This window comes from Acinonyx jubatus, chromosome D3 (genome assembly GCF_027475565.1).
Source record: "Acinonyx jubatus isolate Ajub_Pintada_27869175 chromosome D3, VMU_Ajub_asm_v1.0, whole genome shotgun sequence".
NCBI classification, from domain to species: Eukaryota; Metazoa; Chordata; class Mammalia; order Carnivora; family Felidae; genus Acinonyx; species Acinonyx jubatus.
The window spans coordinates 58,899,438-58,921,364 of record NC_069392.1 but is presented as its reverse complement, the minus strand read 5'-3'; the positions used below and the strand labels follow the sequence as shown (position 1 = coordinate 58,921,364).

At 38.1% G+C, this 21,927-nt stretch overlaps 1 long non-coding RNA gene across 1 annotated transcript; it reads left to right on the top strand.

The window, feature by feature from the left end:
• Nucleotides 1-2,986: 2,986 nt before the first annotated feature.
• On the top strand, nt 2,987-20,487 carry LOC113602248 (uncharacterized). Its single transcript, XR_008291941.1, has 3 exons — nt 2,987-4,000; nt 7,534-9,804; nt 20,346-20,487. It is a non-coding gene; the product is annotated as an uncharacterized LOC113602248 (long non-coding RNA).
• Nucleotides 20,488-21,927: the final 1,440 nt, after the last annotated feature.

Sequence of the window (21,927 nt, the reverse complement as noted above, 5' to 3'; positions counted from 1 at the left end):
GAGAGAATAGCAGTCCAGAAAGGCTGAATAACTTTCGATAGGTTGGTTTGATGTAAAGATAACTTTACAAGTTCAGAGCGATTAACAATAGAAAGAGCTATCCTACTAATATGGCTAAAACATTCTTAGAATAGCTTTTTCAAACCAGGTTCTGCATAACTTTATCCCATTCTAAGATTCCCAAAACAAAGCTCTGAGAACAAGAATTTAAAAATATGCTTAAAAAACCCTCTTCAATTTAAACCTGCTATACCTTTTGCCTTCCTTTTTTAAAGTAATGTCTACTAAACCACATGTACAATAATACACAATTTATTTAACCCTTTGATAGTTGACTTCCATTTTCTCAACTCTTAGATAGTTTACCCATAAAGAGAAAAAAAGGATAATATCATTCGGCTTTGTTATGTAAGGGAATCAAATGAAATTGCAAGTGAAAGATTTTTAGAATTATGAAGCTTTTTGAAAATAATATAGTGTTTGGGGAAGGAAACACTGTGAATCCAAAGAAAATATTATAAAATAGAGACCAGAGTCAGGATTTGGTTGGCCTCCCATATTACTAAAACATGGAACCCTGAAACATGAGGTAAAATTCTCAAAAAGATTCCAATTCTTTAGGTTATTTTGGAATTTTCTGCATTGATAGAGGATACAATCCCCATTTGAGGAAAATCCAGTCCAGTTTCACTCTAGGTAGCCAAGCTCCTTTTACAGTCTGCATATTTCAGGGGACAAATGGAGAAACTGTTTGTTTGTTTTGCCCTGAGGAAGGCCATAACAATTTTCATGTATCAAATTCCTGAAAGAATTTCAAGCTGTAAAAACGACTCATATGGGAATAAGGTTTTGAAATTACTTAATATGAAGGATGTTTGGCTAATAGAGTATTCAACTTTAAGAAGGCTTAGGGAGTTTTCGATGATTTCTACAAATACATAAAAGAGTGATTAGATTTATTCTGAATGCACCTGATGGTGAGAGAGCAGTCAGAAATAGGAACAATACCTGGACAATACAACAATTTGAGTGTAATGTAAGAGAGAAAATTTTAATATGGGGCTGCAGTTGGATGTCTCAATATATTTAGTTGTCCATCCTTAGGAAGTTTAAAATAGACAAAATATGAACAGCATCAATATTGCAGCAGGTCAATCCCCAGGTGAGTACTTGAACCAAATAAGCTCCAGGCTTTCTTCTTAAATTGAGGTTTGATGAGTTCAAATGAGATTTTCCTACACTCCAGATGACTTTTGGAGCAAGACACTAACTCTGTGATTTGTATGTAAAGAATGGTTTTGTAGCCCCTCAAATTCCATCCCAACCAAAGTCCTAACATTCCCATTAGTTATAAAAACGAAAGCAAAAACAAAAACAAAAAAACTTGCCTGACTTGGGGCGCCTGGTTGGCTCAGTCAGTTGAGCATCCAACTTCAGATCAGGTCATGATCTTGAGGTTCCTGAGTTTGAGCATCAGGCTCCCTGATGTCAGCATAGAACCTCCTTCAGATCCTCTATCCCCCTCTTTCTCTGCCTCTCCCTAGCTTGTGTTCTCTCTCAAAAATAAATAAACCTTAAAAAAAATTGCCTGATTTATTTGTAATATGTATAATCTATCCTTCTGATTTGATCAATATACCCAGAAGTGATCATTCATCACCCCCAAAGACACCTTCTTCCTATGACCTATGGCCATTCAGACATCTGCTTAGGAATCCCTCTCAATGTCAATGTGACATCTCATTAGGTAGGTTATGATCAAATATTGTTTTTAACTCAAAACTGCATTACCCAGTTTGATCATGCATCTTATTGACTAAACTTGGCTCTGAATAACTTTTAGCTATTTCCCAAAATCAGATCCCATCTGCAAGAAATGAAGATTCACCACTATCAAGGTCTTTAAAAAAGTGCTACAGGCTTTGAAGAAAGTTCCAAAACAAGAGTTCAAACAGCCTCTGAGCTATAGCAGCATCATTAAAGTAATTGCATAATTGCTCAAGGGACAATATCATTTGAAGGTGTGAGTTTGGATTTGATAAAAAAATAGTGACATAGCATATTTCATTCACAAAAATAGTAAGTAACAATATCAAGCAGCATGTAAGAAAGATGGAACATAATAAGCCTTACAAGGGTCCACAGAGGGAGGGTGATTACTATATACTGAATAGTCAAAGAAGGTTAAGTTGAAAAGATAAAATCTGTTCTACTTAGAAGAGTAGGCAGATTATTAGCATCTATTAGTATCTGTATAAAAATATATGTTTTACTTTATCAGAAGGAATTAATTGGTAATACTAGCCAGCTTTCACTCAGAAATGAGTTGAAATATGCGAGACTAGAAGAAAAGACAATTAATCTTTGCCTTGGCAGGGGTCTGCAAGGGCCAACGTCAGGAATCACAGTGACAGTGGAAGTGGGTAGAAGGGATGTTGCTCACTCTCTCCACCTCCCTGGAAACATGTTCAGTTCTTTTGCCTACGAAGGCCAGCATTTTCCTAAAGTAAAATCTCACCTACCACTAACCACCACTTCCACAGATGCCCATAAACATCAATAAGAAACCAAAGCAGGGTCTACCTTGTTTGTCTGCCATAAATAATTATTTGATTCTTAAGCCTTATTTATCTACCCAAAGTTACAGCTTTTGTTTTTCTTCCCCCCTAGAAAGATACTACAGAAAGGATTCTCAATTCTGCCTTTAAAACCAGAATGGCTATAAAGTAACAAGATGTGACAAATAGAAGAATGACTGATACGTGACAAGATTATCAGGACATTAAAAAATATAGAAGGGCGCCTGGGTGGCGCAGTCGGTTAAGCGTCCGACTTCAGCCAGGTCACGATCTCGTGGTCCGTGGGTTCGAGCCCCGCGTCCGGCTCTGGGCTGACAGCTCAGAGCCTGGAGCCTGTTTCCGATTCTGTGTCTCCCTCTCTCTCTGCCCCTCCCCCGTTCATGCTCTGTCTCTCTCTGTCCCAAAAATAAATAAAAAACGTTGAAAAAAATAAAAAAAAAAATAGAAATGGGGGGGGTGCCAAGGGTGGCTCAGTTGGTTAAGTGTCCGACTCTTGATTTCTGTTCAGGTCGTGGTCTCACGGTTCGTGAGTTCCAGCCCTGCATTGGGCTCTTTGCTGACACCATGGAACCTGCTTGGGATTCTCTTTCTCCCTCCCTTTGCCCCTCCCCTGCTCATGCTCTCTCTCTCTCAAAACAAGTAAATGAAACTTAAAAAAATATATAGAAATGGGTTCACAAAAGGAGACTGGAGATGATGAAAATGATCTTTCCTCACTTAGAAGTGTCTCTCAAGTGAAATCTACTTGCTCTTTCTATGTTTCAAAGAGAGCAGGGATGGGGAATGTCAGTAAACCCGCGTGTCACATGCATGCAAATCTCTAAGTGTTCTAAAGGTCATTTGCAACCCACATGGCTTGGCATTTTCCTTCCAGAACACTAAAAGGAATAATTTAATTAACTCTTCCAAAGAAACATAATCAGACTTAATTGGAATTTATGCCGATCAAAATATTTGAGTCTGGGACCTGGATAACTGGAAAAGAAATGATACAAAAAATATTTGATAGCTGGTGTCAGTAAATTAAGGTTGAGAAGCACTTAAAAAAGAAATCAGAATTTAACGTACAAGAGTTTGCACTTGATAAGAATTCAGTGTACTGCTTTGGTAATTTTTTTCTTAGCCCCCTTTCCCAAATTCTTAATCTCTAGAAAATGTATCAAAATGAGTCAATAGCAAAGCTTGCCTCTGAAACAGGAGACTTGACAACAAATACCACCCAACTGTCATTGTTTAAGCTTATGAGCAATTGAATCTCATTATTTCAGCCAAATTATGTTTTACTGCAGTGAGAAGCCAAAAAAAAAATATTTTAAACTGTTTTTTTTTCTACACTTCAGATTTCAGTGATATGGACAAACATTGAGCCTTCAAGAAGGCAGGAATGTCCTTTTTAGCCAAGAGGAATCATCCCAGGAATGGTAACCAGATGTTTTTTTGACCTAAAACATGGGGGGAAAATAGCATTTTAGCCAGATTTTTATCAACCAATTTTAGAGTAGAAAAATAAACAATAGGTATTTCTAAAAGTTACGTTATTTCCAAGGGATGTTATAGCTTTTAGAAAATGTATCTTGGTAAATGACTAAGAAGTATCAATAATAATAAAACCACTATAAATCAAGTGAGGTAATATGCTAAGTTATTTGCATCAATTATCTTGTTTAAATTATCATGTTAAAAATACTGTGAGGTGTTTCCACAGATAAGAAAACTGAGTCTCAAAAAGGGAAATAATGTGCTGAGGTTACCCAGCTAGTGAAGAGTTACACTGCCTTTATAATAAGTTGCAATACATTTCACACTTGCTTGGGGTAAAAAGATGAATGGGTTATTTCATGAATGTGAGCAGTCCAATGGCAGCTACACCCTCAGTATGGCAAAGATGTCATTGGGATTCAGTCTATTTTCTCTATCCCTTGATCATTTTTCCTCTCTGTGTTCTTCATTCTCAGACAATATTCCTACATGATAGCAAAGAAAGTCACTAGCATACTAGGCTATATCTGTGGAGTTAGGCATTACATACTCTCAGAGATGCAAAGAAACAAAAGTATGTTGCATGTATAGATGCTCTGGTTTTGTTCTGGAGTTTCCATTAATGCTAAAGGTGGCGCCTCTTCCCACCACCTATTAAACATAATACAGTCTTTAGTCAATGACATTACAATAGTGTTGTATGGTGACAGATGGTGGCTACACTTGTGGTGAGCATAGCATAATGTATAGAGATGTTGAATCACTATGTTGTACACCTGAAACTAATGTTAACATTGTGTGTCAACTATATTCAATTAACAAAACAAAACACAGTCTCTGCCACTTTACACTAGACTATTTTAGAGCATTTCAAGATGTTTCAGAAAACACGCAATCACATTTGAGATTCAAACAATTCTCTCCGCTCAGAAATTGGCCCATCTATTTTCTCGTACCCTAAATGGTGACGGGTTATAGGGAAAGCTCATGAACCCTTATGGAGAGTGGTGGCTGGTTTACACGCTATCTTCATTGGTCTTGGCATGTTCCTTGTCTGCTTGACCAAAGCTGTTGGCTCTCAATTCCCAAGACTGTTGGCTGTCTCACTCACCATAGTTTACTCCACATTATACAGAGTCTGGGGGTATAAACACGTGCAGTCTTGGGTCAACTCCCTTTTGCCAGAGATGTTCTTCCATTGTGCTACTTCCTGTTCCATCTTGTTCCAGTGTTGGTTCGAAGCACTGTGTGAATCAGTCTCTTCCACCAATCTGAAATAGGAGGCAGGATGCAAGTCCTCCCTGTTTTGGATTTTCCTCTCAAACTTCATATTTTTATCTTATAATTTTAATTTTATTTTATTTTTATGATGTTCATTTTAAGAGATAGAGCGGGAGGGCCAGAGAGAAGGACAGAGAGAATCCCAAGCAGGCTCTACACCATCAGTGTGGAGCCTGACATGGGGCTCTAACTAGCCAACTCGCAAAGTGTGAGATCATGACCTGAGAGGAAATGAAGAGTCAGATGCTGAACTGGCTGAGCCACCCAGGCATCCCCCTCCTTTCTTTCTCCTCTCCTTTCCACTGGAACAGAGTGTGTAATGCAGCAAAGAAAGTAACCACATTAGGAAGAAAGGAACATCATCAACACTGTAGTGAAGAAGATTCCTCTCTTTTGATGGCTTTTAGTAAAGTCATGAGCATGACTCATGGTGATACCATGTAGGTTCTATGTCCATTTTAAACCCATCATTATGGAAAGGAAATGGAACACCTTAATTGGCCAAGCCTGAGTTAAATGTTAATGTTAAAGAGGTAGTATAAATGAGATACAGAGTGAGTTAGCTTCATCCTAACTGGATAGAATATCAGGGAAGAGAGTTTAGAAAGAAGGAAGAGATTTATAATAAGCTATGCACAGTTATGCTTAGTGTGCATTATGGATACAGTGGAATGCTAGTTTTACAATTATTTCCATTAATTTCCTTCTATATACTTGGAAAACCCAAGGTATAGAAACATATAAAACAAGATACCTTTATCTATCTCCCTCCCTTCCTCCCTCTCTCTCTCTCTCTCTTTCATCTATCTACACTTTTATTTATCCCAGCAACTTGGCCTTTATTATCCTAACGAAATAAAATCCTCAGCCTTAAAAGAAAGTTAAAAAAAAAAAAAAAGATAATCCAGTACTTCTGAGTATCCAAGGTCTTGGGTTCCAATAATAGATTTCACTTTATGAGATGTTTTGTTTTTTTTTTCCAACTTATACATTAACTTTTCAGTCTAATTCCCAAGTAAATTATCCCCTCCACATCATACACCCTCCAATATATATGCATATATATGAGGCCACTCTTCTGTGTTCAAAGCCTCATAATCAAGAAATGAGTTAAAACACCTATCCTAACCAGGTTCCTGGGTGGCTCAGTCTGTTAAGCTTTCCACTTCAGCTCAGGTGATGATCTAACAGTTCGGTTGGTGGGTTCAAGTCTCACATCGGGCTATGCACTGACAGTGTAAAACCTGTTTCACATCTGTGTCTCCCTCTCTCTCTGCCCCTCTCATGTGCACTCTCTCTCTTAAAACTAAATAAACATTAAAAAAACAAAAAAATCTACCCTAGTGACATTCTACCTTGAATTTTGGCAACAACTTCAAATTATGTTTTTTGTTTTTGTTTTTGGTTTTTTTTTTTTTTTTTGCTTTATTTTTGTACTTAAACTCTATTCTGCGGTACCTCATGAACACAAATGTCTTTTACGCAATTTTATGCAGTCACTCTATTGTCCTGAAGATGGAAGCCAAAGTCCTGGGTCGAAGATGTAAGATTTTCACCACTTGAACCTAACATACATTTTGTATGGATTAAAAAAAAATGCAAAAGCCTAACAGCTCCATACATCAATAGTTCTAAAAATGTAGGAAGCCTAACATTTGTAGATTTTGCTAAAAATTGAGAATTCTAGGCTTTACCAGATCCAGATACTGATTCAAGAGGTTTGGCATATGGCCATCAAATCTATATTCTAAGTGAACATTTTTGTTAGTCAAGATAGGTTAGTTTCCATTGCAGTAACAGGCAAACCTCCAAAGTTGATATTCTACTTGACAAAACATACAAATAGGTCAGTTAGATACTCCTCTCTAGGACCAACGCAGAAATGTTACCATTCACTTCACCTGAGGAAAAGAGAATGTGTTGAACTGCTTACTAGCCCTTAAAACTTCCACCCAGAAATGTTTTTATTTTATTAGATGAAACAAGTTTTGTGGCAATATCTAAACTCAAAGTGGTAGGGAACTATTTGGTGAACAGTATTTATGTAGCTATTCTGAGGACTTCATTTGAAGACACAGGTACCCTATTATTTATTCTGAAATAGCTTGTTCATTAAGTTTCAAAACCTGCCTTCAGTTTTCCTCAGTGCATTTGAATACCCATTGCTCATGCTGAATTTTTCTTCTGTTTCTAGGTGCACAAGAACTTCCAACTATACGTTTATCTTCTGCAACTAAGAAGTCAAAAGACATTTCATGCTCAATTTATTTGCTTTTATTGTATTTTTAATGCTCAACTTGTCAAAAATCATTAATATATCTATACCATAAAATATAATCTTATTTTTAAGAAAAAAAAATCTTTCAGCAATCAATTCAGGGCAAAAGAGATATCAAGAAAAGTAGTCTTATCTGCTCAGTGGACTCCAACTGTTAATAGATTATTTTCCAAAAATTTCTTTATAAATCAGTTGTTTGAAAATCTTTTAGATTTCTCCAGTGGGACAATATTATAGCGATTGAGATTTCTGGGAGAGTATTCCAATGCCTATTTAACTCCTTAGGCTATATGTTCAAAATGAAACACTGTAAAGTAAATTTGTATACTATAAAACGAAACACCTTTACAATGCTACTAATTCAATAAAACAAACAAAAAAAAGTGCTAAAATTCAAAGAATATATTGTCTATATTTTAAGCTAATACTGAGACAAGCTTTTTTAATTAGGGGAGAATGAAAAGGTAGGTAGAGATTTTACAGATGTTTTGAAGGGAATTAGGAATATTTTCAAGGATTTATATGTTATTGGCAGTGGTTCTTGATTATTCCTAATTGCCACTTCAAATTATATGATGTTCTTGCCTTAAAACAGGTATGTCACTAACCACTAAAATTTCAAACAATGATTATCCCACTGTTTGAATCATGATTGCAATAATGAAGGTGAGAATAAAAAATCTAATGAGGAAGGAAATAAAGAGAGAAAATACACCATACTAACTGGGAAAGAGTTTTAACAGATAAAGGAGAAAACAATAAAATGCAAGTGGATGTGTTATGTTGTGAAACATTATGTGAGGGGGAATACCTGAGCTGGTACTGGTAAACTAAAGAGGAGAAAAGGAGCAGGATCCATTTGAGAGAAGAATAAAGTTGGTTGTGGTATAGAAACATTGGAGTCAGACACCTTAGAGCAGGAGACAAGGGAAGAGTAGAATTACTCTCTTGATATTTAAAGTAATGAGTCTGAGTGGGACTTGAGCTTGTACAATGACGTACTGGGTGAGAAGCAGACAGAGGAATGAGATAAGAAGGGGCATAAAAGAGCTTTTCTTTAGTATTGAACGATGATACAAGGTATGTGTCATCTATTCAGCCTCTTGAAGTTGAGGCAGGGGTTCCCACAGCCCCACACCCTGTTAATGAGCCTAGCACAGAATCTATACCTGCTTTTCATTTGTCCCTCCGTGAGGTCTGACAGCCTTCTGCGTGGTTAAGTTAGCTTTATGCCTCCACCTCCCCAGCCCTCCTATTTTACCTGAATCCCATTTCTGGGTGCAATCCTGGGAATTTCCTCCGAGGAGATCATAAATTAGATTGGAACTAGGACTATTAACAAACACAAAACCAGGGAAAAACTGGATTTGCAACAATCCCTGGGGGCCGTGACTTTATTCAAATGAATCAAGTGTGTATTGAGTGCTGACTTCTGGATCAGATGCTATGCTATGAAATTTCACATTTATAATTTCTATTTAACATTTAATCAGTTTTTGGTGATTATATTTTCAGCAACCATATACAGGTGCTAGAGGGCTAACTGGCATAGATTCAGGTTCAAGTTAGAGAAGGCAGAAACCAGAGCAAGATCATGACAGCTGGGGACCACTGGAGAGGTAAGCCTGAGGGCAAACTCTGAGATCTGAAAGTGTACCTTTTGAGTCCCTGTCTTTTCCCACTCCTCCTACTTTGGATACCCCTCAAGGAACCATTGCATATCAAAACCAACTATTAGAACCTTCATCACATTGACATGTGAGTGAAACCCCCTTTAGGTACCAGCAGTCTAAGAACACCAAGCAATTTCTTTTGAATGAAAGCCTTGGGATAAATAAATCCACTCATTTACGTATTATTCAGTCATGTAATGAACACCTTCTACATGCCAAACACTAAAAAGCTAGTCTTTCTTCTTTATTTGCCAATAGAAGCTATGAATGGCACACTGCAATTCCAGATACTAGGTAAGAAACATAAGTTTGAAGGATGAAGATATCAAGGCCTCAGTCTCCTCTGAAATCAGATCACAATGCTCTATGTCATCAGTTTCCCTTTATCTTGATTACATGTCCAGGAACACTGACACTCTAACAACAAAATGGACAACTCCAGTGGACCAAAATAAGTTGACTATACCCGAAATGATGGAAGAAACGGCACAAACATTAACCCTGAAGGGAGAAGGTAAGTACAGATACACACAAAAGCTTGAGGAGTCAGGGAAGCCACTTAGTCATGCAAATGCAGAAAGAACACATCCACATAGGTTAGAAGGAGTAAATCTAAGCTTCAAAACTATAAGAGATTGCTAGTAGGAAAACACACTATGGAATGCAGTGTGATGCAATGGTAAAAAATTCAAAACATTAGTTGTATTTTTTTAAAAAAGTATTATCTATCTATCTGGGAGACAATCACGTAACACTTTAAACAGCACAATTTCCCAAGATACCCCAGTCCTTTCCTGGAGCATGGAGGTGTGTGTCTATTCTCCTCTGTGATAGGGCAGTGGGTTATAAGAGCCTCAAAAGTCCAGGTGTTGCTATACGGCAGCTCAAGGTCAGGATGGGAAGGGCGTCTGTCAGGTCTTCTCTGCCTAGAAATATCTCGCATCTTCTTCTGTCACTAAATTGTACCCCAAGCCATTCATTATTTTCCTATATCAGGACCCAGTGCTGTCACTTCTTTTGGAGACACACATATTTCCAGGAAGAGCAGGAAACTTCTAGAAGTCAGTTCAGTGTGCCTGGGCGGCTCAGTCGGTTAAGCGTCCAGCTTCAGTTCAGGTCACCATCTCACAGTTCATGAGTTCGAGGCCCCCGTCGGGCTCTGTGCTGACAGCTCAGAGCCTGGAGCCTGCTTCAGATTCTGTCTCTGTCTCTCTCTCTCTCTTTCTCTCTCTCTCTCTCTCTCTCTCTCTCCCCCTCCCCTGCTCATGCTCTCTCTCTCTCTGTCTGTCTCTCTCTCAAGAATAAATAAACATTAGAAAAAATTTTGAAGTCAGTTCAAGGTTGTGAATTACGTTATCAGAGAGCATCCTCCCACCTGCCAAGCTCACAACTTTACTGTAAGCAAGGGAGCCAGGGAAAACCAGGCTTGACAGAAGCTCTTCTGTGAGGTCACTGTGCTCCCACTGGAGTTTGTGTGTGGGTTAGGCTAATATCTGAAGATAGCAGATAGATCACTGGTTCAGCAGTTCTCAAAGTGTGGCCCCCAGAGCAATGGCATCAGTATTGCTTCAGAATTTGGTAGAAATGCAAATTCTCAATCCCTGTCTCATGAATGCTGAATGAGGGACCCTGGGATTGGAGCCCAACAATATGCGTTTCCACAAGCCCTCTAGGTGATTCTAATTCATGTTCAGGTTTAAGAAACGCTGACCCCTCTGGCAGCTCCACTGGGGATCTACTCTATATTGTGGATTCAGGTAATCACCAAAGAGTGAACGAGTTTCTGATGCTTTCCTGAAATCAGATTTTGATGTCATGGAGAAAGGGCTTGAATAAAAGCTTGCAGAGCCAGGAGATGGCAGTGGCAGCTGGTGGGGTGTAATGAGACAAAGGGCAAATGCGGATGGTGTGAAAGGAAGTTCAGGAACAAAAGAGCAGAAAAGGATGAGAGACTGCAGGAAGACACAAGCATTACCATTTTTTCTAGCTTAGTTCTAGCTTAACTTCAGTCTTTTCCATGATCGAACTTTACACTGGTGACTACTGGGTCACAGACCTGGATTAGGGCTGCACTGGGGACCATTTTACCCAGGGTTTTTATTTTTCTGTCTGTAAAGGCAGTAGCAGCAGGTTAAGCTGCCTCCCCGTTTGCGAGCTTTTTTCCACCCCAACTTGTGTTTTCCTTTCTTTTTGTAATGAATTCTGATGTACTTACATCTTTCCAGGGATTAGGCCTGACAGCAAGAGCCCACAATAAAGTGAGCACGAGGTCACACAACAATATATGGGGAAGAATGAACTACAATTAAGCCAGCATAATTGCATACAAGCAACACCCTCCAAAGTACCGAACAATAAATCTTTGGCTCAAAGTAATGAGGGATCGGGAGATGAGAACATTGGAACAGCTCACTCGAGCAGTCTTAAAACTCACACTGGAAGTAAAACACATAAGAAGTTACCATGGATTCCCAAGCCTGAGAAATCAGGCTGACCCCCAAGATGTAAGACCTGGAGTTTCTAAGGTACATCATTTTTGCCAAACACTTAATTTCCTCCTAGCTTCTTGTTGGATAACAACAGACTTGCATCTTAAATTTTTTAAATGTTTTATTTATTTTTAATATATATATAGAGAGAGAAAGTGTCAGCAATGGAGGAGCAGAAAGAGAGAGACACAGAATCCAAAGCAGGCTCTAGGCTCTGAGCTGTCAGCACAGAGCCCAATGAGGGGCTCGAACTCACAAACTGTGAAATCATGACCTGAGTCAAAGTCAGATGCTCAACAGACTGAGCCACCAGGCGCCCCCAAACTTGCATCTTTATTACTGGAGCCAGCGTTCAATTACCAGGGTAATGGAGAAGAGCCTTATCAAGAACGGCCCAAACATAAACCTAATCAGCGCAATATTCAATTTAAGTCACAGTTCATTCTGTGCATTAGTAATTTCATCCCAACAACAAACTGAGTCATATACTTTGCTTCAAATGATTTTTAAAAGTCTCCAGTCCCTCCAGAGTAGAAACAGTTTTCTGTTTAAGTATCTTTTTCTTACTGAAAGTCATCTAGAAAACCGACCTACTCCCAGAAAGGAGATGCAACCGTAAGGGGCTTGGAGGTCCATGATGAAATGAAGACAGTTATCACTTTTCATTTCTTCCTGGTGGAGGAGCAAAGAAGCCATCATGTGACAAATATGGAAAAAGAACAGAGAGGGGGAGGGAAAAGGGAGCTTCCTTTTCCTTCAGAAATTAGTTGTCTATTTAGGACTCTAGAGCACAGTATGAAGCATCTCTGGCTTAGTATATTTGTTCCTATATTACTTGTATCATAAAAACCTTCATAATTAGGACATTAGCGAACTAACAACTCAATCACTCAGATAATATGAGTTTTTAGTAGGCTCCTAAATGTGGCCTAGTCATTACCCAAATGGGTCACAGTTCTTCCCTTTCCCAAAGAATGTATATTCTATTGTAGGGGCGGGTTGGATCAAGACTAAGAAACCTGACAAATCACAGACTAGTTAGTGCCTACACTTTTTGCTATGAGCTATGGATTATAGAATAAAAGGGAGACATATAGAGAAACTACCACAGAACAGAGAAGCTGAAAATACTAAAACTGAGCTTGACTTGAAATTAAACTCCTTTACTCTCTCCTCTTCCTGGTACTTTCCATGCAAACTTGGAACAGTAGGCTCCAAGTTTTAAGGCAAGTTCAAGGCCTGCTGGAACATTAATCTCACCAGGGGCTTTTTATTTATTTATTTTTTTTATTTTTTAAACATATTAGCTTTTTGTAGGATACACAAGAAATCATCTAACTTTTAGTTCTTATCAAGAAACTGGGTAGAAAAAGTCACCAGACTAGTTGCAATCTTAAGAAACTGTGGCTTTTGAAAAATATCCTAAGTGAAGAAAAAGAAGAGACCGAGAGAAAAGCACAAAGAAACAGAGACAGAGATATAGAGAGAAAGGTTATACATCAAAGAAGAGAGGAGAAAAAAAGTTGAGAAGAAAAATTCAGGATATTTGAAATATTTCATTTTGCGTAAATGAGTTCTTATGTTTTAGAAGCATATTCTGTGTGCTTGTGTGTGTGTGTGTGTGTGTGTGTGTGTGTGTTTATGAGTGTGTATTGCCAGTTGTCTAGTTGATCTCTCACCTTATGTATGATTGGTTTTATAACTGTTATTGGCCAGTTGTATTCGAAAACTGGTCTCACGTGTGAAAACCTTTTCTACTCACTATAACAGGAAGAGAAGAGTCATATGTCTTTTGGCTTCATTATGGTGACAAAGACAGTTCTGGATGCCTGGCCCATGCTTGGTACCTGCTAACCTATTGACTCGAATACATGTGGTCTATATACACGGGCTCTCTTTTGCTTATACAACCCAAAGTGAGTTGACGTTGAGGCCAGAAGCCATAGACTTGAAAGGTAAAGTCAGAGACAAACGAGACTGAAGCTGTAAGGACAAAGGAAATTAGGGGACCCTTGCTTACCTCAGATACAGAGCAGGTATGTGTTAGAAATGTTTGTGCTTACTAATTAAATACATTTCATTTCCTCTTACATCTTTTTTGCTTAACTAAGGAGAAAATGTGCATTATTTATAGGAACTAAACATAATGAAAACACAAAGAAAAGGAACCATTTTGATTCAAATCTTGGCAAATATCCAACTTGCAATAACTTGAAGATTTAATATTATTACGTGCACACACACACAAAAATAAAGCCTAATGCTCATCCAAGCATATTTCAATCAAAACTCTCTCTGGGAACCTTCCTACTGACAATACAGTTTCGTGCAAAATAAACAATAAGATGCAAAAACTACAGTAAGCAGTTTAGGAAATTACATATCAAATATCTTCTTAAGAGCCTGGGGGTCTTACTGAGCAGAAATTTTGCCTAACAAGTCTCATTGCATATGCAGATTTAAATAATTCACTTGTTTAAGAAATCTCCTATTCTCTATTTACTCAAGCACTTCAGCGATGGGTTGTCGCCAGCAGTCATGCCAAGAGTCAAAGGGAAAAAAAAGGTTATTTTTCTAGTTTTGAAGGAAGCGATATGAAAATAAATAGCAAAGCTAGGATTCTGCATTAAAGTCAGGTAACAATAGTATATTCAGTCAAAATCTGTTCTCCATAAGTCTGATTTCAGAAACCTGTATCATTCATATAGGTATATATACACTTACACTAAAAAATGGTGTGGGTATGATTAGCTATGTAGCCCACTGGTCTCCTATCTCTCCTAATATATAGGTGAGGATCCCAGAGAGAGATGTTGTCCAAGGTCACAAGACCAGTGAATATAAGCACTGGAATGAGACAATAGAACTTCCAAAGGTTGGTTCCTCTTTTCACTACTCAAAGATACCTCACAAGGCATCCTGCATATATGAATAATTCTACATAAAATCTTAAGTGTGTGTGTGTGTATGTATGTATGTATTTTCATAGACTTCCAAGCTATTTAGACTTTGATTAAACTGAATACATCTTTAGTTCTCTCATGCACTCACAGAATTTCTCTGATGATTTAGCCAATAATAGAATAATAAAATAAAAAGACAACAACAATAAAGCAACCAGGTCTGTTCCAAAGGAGGAAATTAACAAAATCAATGTCTACAATACACAATGTACCGAGGTAGCTCTTCAAAGGTTTTTGGTCTGAAAGTCCAGATAAAAATGGTTTGATTACTAAAATTCTTAAACTTTCAAAACATGGATTTTTATTTCAGGCTAATTTTTTAAATGTCTGTTTGTTTTTGAGAGAGGAGAGACAGAGCACATGAGCAGGGGAGGGACAGAGATGGAGGGAGACAGAGAATCTGAAGCAGGCTCTGCGCTGACAAAAGAGAGCCCAATGTAGGGCTTGAACCCACCAACAGGAGATCATGACCTGAGCTAAAGTCATATGCTTAAATGACTGAGCCACCCAGGTGCCCTTTTAAGTCTAATTTTTAAAAGAATTTTTCAAGTAAACATGTATTGGAAGGAATATAAAAACACTGCTTTCACCACCTCTTTTTCAGATAAAAGTGGCCCACAGAGTCTAAAGCAATCGTTGATAATAAAAGTACACAATACATGTGGGCTTAGTTGGGTGTTTTATTCTAATTTCCAGACCCTATTTCACCCTTTCAGTTTTTCTCTGTAAAACTCTCACAGGCATTTGACATTGACTTTCTCTGAAAACAAAAACAAAAACAAAAACAAAAACACTGTGCCTAGGACAGTGGGAAATCCAAAGTGGAAGGCATTGTCCTGCCTCTGGTGGAGTTCACATACTTGCTGGGATAAGATGACCTTTTTAAATTGAAATGTTATTATCCAATTCAAGGCCGTATCTCACTGAAGGGATTTGGAACAGGTCTCTGCAAAAAACGTGCCACTTTGTTATGTGGACTATTTTGAACTGAAAACAATTGAGTCTCTGCAGGCTCAAGGGAGACTTCTGCCCCTCCCTTAACTACCTAAAGAAACTAAACTGGGGGTCTTTCCCAGAATAAGAGCTATTATCAGAGATAAATTTTATCTCTGAGTGACCCATCGATATGGCAGGGCAAACATCTAATTATCAAACATTTGTTCTTTTTATTGCCCTGTGAATTGGTCTGTATTGAATTGCCTTCCTCCCCTTTAAAGCCCTAGGCCACTATTCCACTCCTTAGCTCAGCCTCAACTGAACCCACTTGACTTTGGGACTCACATTTTCTGATGGGGCTCCTGTATATATGTGATTAAATTTGTTTTTCTCCTGTTAATACGTCTCATGTCAACTTAATTAATTGAATAGCCAAAAGAACCTAGAAGGGTAGAGAAAACATTTTTCCTCTCCTATACCAGTGAGTTGATGTGATTTTACACAAGGCAAAGAAACATGACATTTGAGCAGCTTTTCCTCAGTTACTGAAAAAAAAGCTTTTTTTTTTTTTTTTCATATTATAGATGACTCATGGACCTTTATTGCTTAGCCCTATAATTTTAAAGATCCATAATATAATTACTAACTAGGAGTATAATCTTTCCTCTCTGGTAGTTAATGTTGGAGGAGTATTGGAAAGGGGGACATGTCTGGTATTCAGCCCTTCAGGAAATGTCTAAGGGCTGGATCAAAGGATCAGTTGGAGCCTGCCTCTTGTATGCCTCAATTTCACAGAATACCTCTTCGAATTTTACAGTCTTTTCCTATCTCTCATTGCACTTAGTATAGAATTGCAAATTCCTATTGATTGATTAAACCAATTTAGACTGGTTCACTTGCAGATGGCCCAAAGGGAAAAACACAAAAACAAACAAAACAGAAAAAAAAGTCTAAGTCCTTTCACTTCCTAAGCCTTTGGGCTCTTTGTACTACAGAGAACAATGCTCTTCTCAGTTATTCCGTTTCTTTTTTCGAGAGTCCATATAGGTTGTTATTGTTTTTAACCCCACACGACAGGAGAATATAAAACAGGCAGTTGTTCTAGTAATTTTCAGTTTCAGACTGAGATCTTGATGCCTTTTTCCATGAGTTATTAATCACAGGATAATGGGGCAAAATCTCAAACACACGCTACCTTCTGATGAATATAACTAATTTCAGTTTCAAGAAAAGACACAGCTAACTCTCATTTCTTTAGAACCTCATGAACTGTGCACACACCCAATACAACTGGGACTTGGAAAAGGACCCAGAGGGGATTTGGGAGGACAAGAACTGAAACTAATGTGTGACTTACACATGCACATATTCTGATTGACTCTGTTCAACAGGAAAAGGCAACTTCATTTAAAATTCATGTCATGCAGAAAAGGAAAATATCCGTTTTGGGTAAAAAACTGTGACCATGTTTTACCCATGGTAATATTAATTTCTCAATTTCCAAGCAATCAGAAACATAGAAAATGTGTCTAAGTTGGCCACATGGTTCATTGAGTCGTGGACTATGACTCTGTCATACCCATGTTTCGGAAAATGATTGTTATTCTTGGCATCAGATTCAATGTTTGGAGGACTGTTATTATGGAGCTGTTCCTTGATGATCCATTTTACTATTATTATCTGCAAATACCTTATACAAAGTAATTATACACTCACTATTTACTTTATATCATCTCTTGGGATTATGAGATTCATCCCTCTATTTCCTAATGATCAAAGAGATTTTCTCCATATATTTTATTAATTTTCTAAATTCATAATAACTGAGAGGAGGATTTTATTTTTCAAGTGATATATTTCATTATTACATGGACATGCTCTAATTTCAACTAGTCAGTCTTTATGATTTAATAGAATTTTAAATGTCTATTCTTAAGTCTTTGATGAATGGTTTTTATTATTTATTTGTTTAAAAATTGTTTCAATGTTTTATTTATTCTTGAGAGAGAGACAGAAAGCATGAACAGGGGAGGAACAGAGCAAGAGAGGGAGACACAGAATCTAAAGCGGGCTCCAGGCTCTGAGCTGTCAGCACAGAGCCGGATGCGGGGCTGGAACTCACAGACCATGAGATTATGACCTGAGCCGAATTCAGATGCCCAACCGACCGAGCCACCCAGGCGTCCCTATGAATGGTTTTTAAAGTGTGTTTCTAGATCCTTTTCCAGGGCCAAGGCTAAAAAGAGGAAGGAAGGGGGAATAAGTCCCTTCCTCCTAATCAGGGTACTCTTACTTTCACTTTCACACATTGGGCTACATATTTGAAAATGAAAGTTATATAACCACCAGTCAAGACTACAGAATTTTAGCTCCTTCATTAAGTAATATATTTATTATATATTTAGGTCATTTACATGTAAGGAAAGAATGTAAAATAATTATCCCTTCATCTCTGAGTCTCTCCCTTTCTAAATCATACCCTAAAGAGTGCCCTGTTTCTGCTCCCAACAGCTTGTTTACATGCCTGTTTGTCCTACTGCAATCATTTATTTCCTATCCTCCACATGACAACATGACTTTGTTGAGGGCATAGATTTTTCACACTCTTCTTTGTATACAGAATATCCAGCACTAAAGAAGAGCATACTAGATGTGTAAATCAAGGTGCCAATTGAATTTGCTCTAATCTGAGCAGAAAACCTAAAGAACTGATGTAAAATCCACTCAAAGTAAGTAATCACGTGGGAGAAATACTTCCCCAACCACACGGAGATTGTATACTCTCTCCACAAAAGACTGTGGGAAAGACAATAATCATATCATTGAAATAGTAACCCTCTGCCACTCAAGACTCAATCATCTGAGAAATGAATTGATTCTTTCCTTCATTCTTTCGTCAAATGCTCCTTACAAACCACCTATATACACAGAGCTGTGCTAAGAACCAAAGATGAAGATGTGCTGTACGTTTCTAAGGTCCTCATAATATAAATTGGGAAGGAGAACAGACCTACCTAGAGACAGAATTAAATTGTAGTTCAAGGCAGGATATACAGATAGCCAATTAGTTCTAAGGAGAGAATTGTACTCCAGGAAGTTTCAGGGGAAACATAGAATAGTTGGGAACAAGGGCTTTGATTATGGAATGGGGGCGGAAGGAGGCCTTTGCAAACGACTGAGAGAAGAAAACATGTCTGCAAGCATGCGTCCAAATGGAAGGAGGTGATAAAAGGCGAGACTGGAAGGGTGTGTGTGTGTGGGGGGGCAGTGGAGATGTAGAGGGCGGCAGCTCCAAATTATCAAGAGACTACCAAAGCAATCCAAATAGCATGCCAGGAGCAAAGGTTCAGGTTCGATTGCTTAGTATTATTATAGTCCGCTATTATACTAGGCTTTGCTGGTGAGTTACCACCTCCTCCAAATACACTCACCAAAAAAACAAGACAAAACGAAACCATGTATATAGCGAATTCCCTGCACCTCTCCAAACAATTACAAAGAAAGCATGAGCACTATGCTTCTGCAGTAAAAATAAGACAGGAAAGAAACTGTAAAAAAGTATATGCAAGTCATTAAACATTGATATAGGTGAAGAGGGCAAGATATAAAATCTACCCTTTTTTGTTTGTTTGTTTTTGTTTTGGTCTGATTCTTACCTACCCAGCCTATAAGCAAAGAAATTGGCCCTTTAAGGTTCTAAGTGATTCTAAGTTACTGCAACCCAAAAGCTGTGGCTCTTACCACAGACATTTTGGGAGTAATACCCAAATTTAAACAGGAGGGCTAAACTGAGATTTGGGGTAAGTTCATTTTGTAAGGGAGGAATCTTAGAACCAGACAGGAGCTTTCTCTGGTTTGAAGATCTGATATCCTCTCATTTGAGTCCATGGTCACGGGTGCTGATCCGTTTGTTCTATCCAAATGGCCAGCTACAGCGTTCTGGGCCTCCTTTGTGCTCCCCTCTTAGTCTGGAAACACAGGCCAATTTAGCAACTAGGTCCTGGAGTGTATGCCTGTGAAGAGAGAACCTGGGTGTTTGGGAACCCGGTAAGTCTTCTAGCTCCAGCTGTAGGAATTTTCAGGCTTCTTCACTCTGCTCTTTCTTATATAGGGGGTTTCTACCTGCGGACTAGAATTTCAATGAGCCCCCATCAGGAGAGAGTTGGTTAAACATACACATCCTTGAGAGGGCTGTCTACTCTTCACCCCTAATCTCTGCCTTGATAAATTTCCCCAGCCTGTTTGAAGAAAAAACAAAATAGAACAAAACAAAGCAGGAACCTACAATTTCTTTTTCACTCTTTTAATTTGAATACTAAAACGAACCCCTTCCTATAGGTTTGTATGTATTTCCTCTTTTGTTATCCCTTGATATTTATAAGCAGGGGTATCTGAATGGGATAAGAAGGGAAAGAAAATAAAAGGAGCACATTTCGCGCTTGGATGTTTCCATCATCTTTCTTCCCCATCTAAAAAGAAAAATCAGCTGATTATTCAAACTTAGATGTAAATGTTTAAAGTGTTAATGAGTCAGAGATTTTGCATTTTAAATACAGAGATCAAATCCTTAAAGAATAGAAACTTCCATGGGGCTTTATGAACATCACTGAATTTGTGCTCCACTGTTTCTGAAAGCAGACTGAGTGGGCAATCTGCTTGTCTTTCAGGTGGAAAAAAGTAATGCTTCCAAAACTCAGGCCAGGAACATGTATCCAGAGCAGAGAGGATTTGCCTAATTATCACCCTTGGAGACTCACTGGAGTAGCAGAAGGCTGGGTCTGCTTCTCATGAAGGCATGTTTTTATTTATTTATTTTGATTTACAGGTTAAAAAAATATGAAGAATCCGAAACTTTCAGACCAAACAAAAACTCTTTACTTACAAAAAGAAAGGCTTAAATGGGGTAGAATTTAGGAAATCTCAACTTTTAAATTCTTCTTCCAAATCTAAATCTACTCATTTCTCTTTTTCCTCCTTAGATTTCCTCTCCCTCGTTTCTCTTTCTTCAGATATGCTCTTTTTTAAAACTTCTTTCTTTTTATCTTATAGTCTGTCTCTTCCAGGGGTGTGCTGATAATACAGCAACTAACTCTCTGGAAAACAAATGAACCATCCTGATTTGTGTTTGTGACAGTGCTGATTCCATGGTGTACACCCACTATGGCTTAGTTGGTTTTGGTTTCTCTGAGCAGGCTCCAGACCCCACTATTTCCCTCAGTTTCTCTCTTTCTCTGTCTGTCTGTCTCTGTCTCTCCTCTCTTTCTCTCTCTCTGTCTCTCTCTCTCTCTCTCTCTCTCACTCACACACACACACACACACACACACACACACACACATGTAAAAAGCTACCCATCAGAGGGATAAAGAGCTTATGAACAGAGAAGAAAACCCTGCAACCAAAAAAATATATTCAAGAATTCTTCCTCTTATTGAAGTGTCATTTTGGTCTCCTAGTATTTGAAGTTTGGGGCCAGCAATGTTCTACCTCTTTTTCTGTAGAGTTGGGGAGAAAATTCAGATCTCAGCTGGGTTCTCACATTTTTTTCCTTCTAAGAAAAAATGAGCCCTAGGGAAGAGGAGAAATCTGAAGAGTTTATGTGTGTGTTTTCATTAGTTGCTTTGAGATTCAGAACTTTTGTTCTATTGCCACTTTAAAAAATATTTTTTTCTCTTTAAGTCAGCAGGGAACTGGAGATGATGAGCCCAGGACTTGGTTTCAGCCCTGGGGCACAACATCATAAGATTTAAATAATGTCTTATAGGTTTTCATACCTTTTTTTCCCAGGGAGTTCTAAGCATGTTGAAATGTGCAAGTTTTGCTCTCAGTATTCATTTCCCACTGGCTTTCTTTCCTTTCAACATTTCCTCTTCTCAAAGCCTTTTCTCTTTCTTTCCTTTTCCTTCTTTTCATTCCCTTTCCTCTTTCTAATTCCTTTTTTCTCTATGTCTTCTTTACTATCACCCTTTCCCTTTGCTTTTCTTCAGTCCTCTTTCTAATTTTCCTTTCACCTCTGACTTCACTGTTTTAAAAAATCTTTACCCAGACTTCTCTTACATAACAGCATCATGCAATAATTCCTTATTGCAATTACATGGAAACATTTTCCAGCAAGGAAAAGGTCATTAACATAAATCATAAGAATAGCCCAAATAGGAGTTGAAGCTAAGGAAGGAGACGGGGCATTCAGTCCAAACTTTAAACAAACACTGGGGGTCAAAGTCAATTAAAGTGTGGTTGTCACTAAGGCT